Genomic DNA, 6,000 nt, shown 5'->3' on the forward strand with positions numbered 1-6,000 from the left:
AGTAGAAACTTTATAATTTCAGACTGTATGACAAAAGATAAAAATGGTCAAAAAAGGCCCTTAGACTGTGATATATGTCAACAGTATATCCTGAAACGTATGGTGGGTTGTTAACCCAACTGTATGCAAAATCATTAGGTTTCTGTCAACTTAATTATGGTAAGTAAAATCTTGAGCAGTAATTACACACCGCTTTACATATTTTGGGACTAGTCCAGAACAAGGTTATTGACTCCACCTGCTTTTTCTCCCAGTCTTTGTCTCTGTCAATTTATTAAGCCAGAATATGTGAGGTTCTATGACATTAGATGAAATGGGATAATTCATGTAGAAATACTATGAATATTGTAGACTGAGTATTAGTTCATGTACTGCATTATTCATGAACAAGTGTGAAGTTTCAGAGCAGACAAGCTGTGTAGCAGATCACTTGTTATTTCGCTGGCACTGAGTATGAATCCCTGCCTAATATTATTCACAACAGTTTGCCAAAGGAGCCTATAGTTCGGAGTTAAGAGATAATCCCTAAAGGGAAAACAAGTGCCCTCTTTGAAAATGGCATGCTGTTGGGGAAGCTGACATAGAAATAAAGTCTCTGCAAAAATAATTGAGAAAAGTCTCTAACCAGCCTTCAGTAATTTAAAAAGAAAGAGAAGCCCTGAGTAAGTATAAGAGCATGATTTCCAGAGTCAACACATTATAATATTCAGATGTTCAGTTTTACAACAAAAAAATTGCAAACCTTTCAAAAACACAGGAAAATATAGCCCTTCTGAAGCATGAAAATCAATCGACAAACACTTTCCAAATGAACTCATATATCCGAATTACTGGAAAAAGACTGCAAAACAATTGTCTTAAATAGGCTTAAAAAACAAAATAACATGGACAAAAAAAAAACTATAGGAAATCAAGATAACATTGAACAAAATGGGAATACCAATAAAGAGATGGAAATTATATTGCAAAACAAAGCAAAAGTTGTGGAAGTGAAAAGTTTAATGACTAAAATGAAAATTGATTAGAGGAGTTCAACAGCAGATATATGCAGACAAAAGACAAAATAAATACACTTGAAAATAAGATAACTGAAATTATCCATTCTGAGGAAAAGAAAGAAAAAATAATGAAGAGTGAACCCCTGGGGGATGCTATCAATGTAGAAACATATACATTATGAGATTCCCAGAATGGGAAGATAGGAAGGGGCCGAAAGAATGTTTGAAAAAATAGTGGCCAAAAGCTTCCCAAATTTGGTGAAAGAAACAAATCCATACATTCAAGCTCAGTGAATAAACTCAAAGAGATCCTTTCTGAACACATTATAATCAAATTGTCAAAAGACAAAGACAGGATCCTGAAAGCAGCAAAAGAAAAGTGATTCATTACATATCAAGAATCCTCAATAAGATTAATGGCTTACTTCTGATTGAAAAACTATGTATTGCAAAAAGCAATAAAAAGTCACATTCAAAGTACTGAACAGAAGATTATTAACCAAGCAATTATATCCAGAAAAACTATTTGTTAAACCAAAGAGAAATCAAGACAGTTCCAGATAAACAAACCAGAATTTGTTGCTAACTGACCTGTCCTGCAAGAAATACTAAAGGGAATCTTTCAAGATGAAAGGAAAGGACATTAAACAGTAATTTGAATCCACAAGACAGAAATAAATAACCTAGTAAAGTTGAATACATAGGTAAATACAAAGATAGGATAAGTGTATCTTTCTTTGTGATTCATCTTCTCCTATCTCAATTAAAAGGCAATTGTATAAAACAATAATTACATATTGTGTTTCTAGGCTTATAATATGTAAAGATGAAATTAGTTTGATCATAGTTTTACAAAGGACAGTGAAAATGTAAATATGTTGGAGTAAAGTTTTTGCATTTAAAGAATGTAAATCGATATTAATCCAAACTAGATTTTTATAAATTAACATAGGAAACCATGAAGTAAGTAATTTCTAAAATATTGTCAAAGCAACAAAAAGTATATTAAAATAGTTTAGTATAGAATATTCATGACAAAAGAAAGCAATCATGGAGCAATGAAGGAACAACAAAATTATAAGACATAAGGAAAAGAAATACAAAAAAGCAGATATATGCCCTGTCATATCAGTGGCTAAACTCAATGCAAATGGACTAAGCATAAACAATCAAAAATGAATATTGGCAGAATGGATTTAAAATATGATTTAGTTATTCATTGTCTACAAGAAATACACATTAGATAGACACAAATATGTCGAAAAGGATAGAAAAAAGATACAAACCAAAGGAGAGCAGGAGTATCTCTATTAATAACTGACAAAATAGAGAAAATAATTTCAGTTATAAAAGGGTCAGTTTATTAGGCAAATATAATTACCAACACACAAGCACTTAAAAATGGAACTCTGAAATATAAGAAAAAAAAACTGACAGAATTAAAGGAAGCAATAGATAATTCAACAATAATGGTTGGACATTTTAATACTCCCCTTTGTTTGTTCCAGTTTTATTGAAATATAGTCAACATGTAAAAATAGTATATATTAGGTTGTATAATGTGATTTTTTTTGAAATATATATAAATAGTGAAATGATTGCCACAATTACCTAATGATTGGCACAAATAGCTAATTAACATATTAGCATAATAATGTCATTTTAGATACCTACTTTTTATGTGTGTGGTGAGAACACTTAAGATCAATTCTCTTAGCAAATTTTAAGTATAAAATATAGTATCATTAGCTATAGTTAGCATACTGTAGGTTAGATCTCCAGGAGTTATTCATTCTACATAACTGAAACTTTTCTTTTTTTTTTAAAGATTTTATTTATTTATTTGATAGAGATCACAAGTAGGCAGAGAAGCAGGCAGAGAGAGGGAGGAAGCAGGCTCCCTGCTGAGCAGAGAGCCCTATGCGGGGCTTGATCCCAGGACCCTGGGATCATGACCTGAGCCGAAGGCAGAGGCTTTAACCTACTGAGCCACCCAGGCACCCCCTTTTCTAACTTTTGACCAACATCTCTCCACTTCCCCCAACCTGGGAAACACAATTAATTCTATTATCTGCTTTCATGAGTTCAACTTTGTTTAGATTCCATATATAAGTGAAGTCATGCAGTATTTTTTATTTTGTAACTTACTTATTTCTTTTAGCATAATAACCTCCAGGTTCTTCCATGTTCTTGCAAATGGCATATTTTCTTTATCCGTTCATCTGTTGGCAGACAGTTTGTTTCCGTATCTTACCTATTGTGAATAATGCTGCAGTGAACATATATATGCAGATATCTCTTTGAGAAGTGATTTTATTTCTTTCACATATATACCCAGACGTGGAATTTCTCCATAACAAGCTACCTCTGTTTTTGACTCTTTGAGGAAACTATGCAATGTTTTCCATAATGGCTGCACCAGTTTACATTCCCTCCAAGACTGTACAAGTGTTTCCTTTTCTCTACATTCCCACCAATACTTGTTATCTTTTTGATAATAGCCATTATAACAAGTATGAGATGCTATCTCATTGAGGTTTTGATTTGCATTTCCCTAATGATAATAGTAATGTTGAGTAAATTTACATATATGCCTTCCTTTGAGAAAACTTTGTTTAGATCCAGTACCATCTGTTCATTGTAACTTTGTAATATATTTTGAAGTCAGAAAGTATAATGCCTCCAACTTTGCTGTTTTTGCTTAAGATTGGCTATTTGGAATCTTTTGTGGTTCCATAGGAATTAATTATTTTTTCATTTTTGTAAAGATTGTCACTGCTTAAGATTCTGATGCTTTCCATTTATCTGTGTCTTCTTTAATTTTCATCATCAGTGTTTTATATTTTCAGTGTACAAATTGTTCATCTCTTTGGTTAAGTTTACTCCTAAGTATTTTATCTTCTTCTTGCCATTTTGAATGGGATTGTGTTCTTAATTTCATTTCCAGATGGTTTATCATTTGAATATAGAAATGTGATTTATGTATGTTGACTTTGGATCTTGCACCTTTACTAAATTTCCTTTTTTTAAAGGTTTATCTATTTATTTGAGGGAGAAAGGCAGAGGGGAAGGGGACAGAGGGAGAGAGAATCCAAGCAGACTCCATGATAAGTGAAGAGTCTGAGACAGGGCTCTGACTGTGCGTCACCCATGGCCCCTTAAATTTACTCTGTAGTTTTAAAAATTTTTGGTTGAGACTTTATAGGATATTCTTCATATATGATCATGTCATCTGCAAACAATGATGATTTCACTTCTTCCTTTTTTACTTCTTTCCATATTTTTAAGTTCTCTTTCCTCTTTGCTTAACAGTTGAACATTTAAGTAATTTCTCTTTTCTGGCATTTTACTATGAGTCATTAAGAGGAACTAGGATGCTCCATCAACACTTCGCTTAGAGATTTCCTCAGCCAAATAGTCATTTTTTTCACTCAGAAATTCAGCCTTCCACAAAACACTAGAAAACAAACAAGCCAAGATTTTTGCCAGTTTATAACAAGAATAGCTTTTTCTTTATTGTCTAATAACAGGTTTCTCATTTCCATCTACTTCATTAGAATGATCTTTACTCCATATTTCTATCTACGTACCATTCAGAATTACTTATGTGTTCTCTATGAAAGTTGAGACTTTCTCTGCATCTCTCCTCTTTTTTATTCTGAGATATCACCAGAATTTCCTTAACACTCTATTTACAACAATGTTGGTTTTTTCTAGCATGCTCCTCCAAACTCTTTCAACCTCTACCACTTTCTTAGTTCTGAAGTTGCTTCTGTATTTTTAGGTATCTGTTAAAGTAGCACTGGTACCTCTCAGTATCATTTTTCTGTCTCAGCTTCCTGCTGAAACAAAAATGGCATACTCCAAATTACTTATAGACAGTGAACATTTATTTTTCAGCTCTGGAATCTGGGGAGTACAAAATCAAGGCACAAACAGATTCAGTGTCTGTGAATGAGAGTCAGCTTCCTGGTTCATAAACTGCTATCTCTTTACTATGACCTCACATGGCAGAAAGAGCAGGAAGAGCACCATTGGGTCTCTTTTGTAAGGGCACTAATACCAGTCATGAGGACTCCACCCTTATGACCTAATCTCCTCCCAAATTCCCCACCTCCAAGTACCATCACATTGGTTTCAACAGAGGAATTTGGGTTGGACACAAATATAATAATACATTATAATAATAGTAGTTATTCAAGGTGACTTTTCAGAGATGTTGAGACTTGGAGAAATCTAAACATCTTGATCTCTTTTTTTCCTTTTAAAGTTTTATTTCACCGTGCCTTCCAGTATCATTATTATTGTAGGCTGTTCAGATTTATTTGATATAATACAGGAAAATCAAGTTCTTATTAATGTCCAAATTAGTTTTCACAGTTTCGTTGTAAATACTTGTAGTCGCAATATGGATTATATACCCATAGGACAAAACAAATTCTGATACTTGTGGTAAGAAGGCAGTTATCTTTGGGAAGAGTAGTAGAGAGCCAGGGTTTGGAGTAGTTCAGATTAAGACAGTATTAGTGGAAACAAAAGAAATAAGATACGCAATAGAATTTTGGAAGAAGTGAAAATCTGGTTTAGATAATTGTGTATCAGGCAGTGAAAAGATCTGCCCAAGATCATTTTAGACAGCTCCAGGACTTACATAATCTTTCAAAGTATGTTATTTTCTGACAGTGGATTGCTGCCTGAGGAGAGACACTCTTAGGAGCAAAAGTGATTGCAGAAGAGGGGCATCTAGAAGAAGAGATGCTGGGGTAAGATGCCTCCCTTTGGATAGCCCATCAGAAGTTTCAGAATAATCCCTACAGAACTTTTGCAGTTTCGTAAATACATGACTCCATAACTATAGAATGGTGGGTACTTGTAGTTATTTTACTGTTTTATTTATTTTACTTTTTTAGAACAAGGGTCAGGGAGGAGAGGAGGGAAAAGTTGAGAGAGAATCTTAAGCAGTTTCTACACCCAGCATGCAGCCTGATACGGGACTCCATCC

Source organism: Enhydra lutris, unplaced genomic scaffold (assembly GCF_002288905.1).
Source record: "Enhydra lutris kenyoni isolate GAN:26980312 unplaced genomic scaffold, ASM228890v2 scaffoldscaffold18, whole genome shotgun sequence".
NCBI classification, from domain to species: Eukaryota; Metazoa; Chordata; class Mammalia; order Carnivora; family Mustelidae; genus Enhydra; species Enhydra lutris.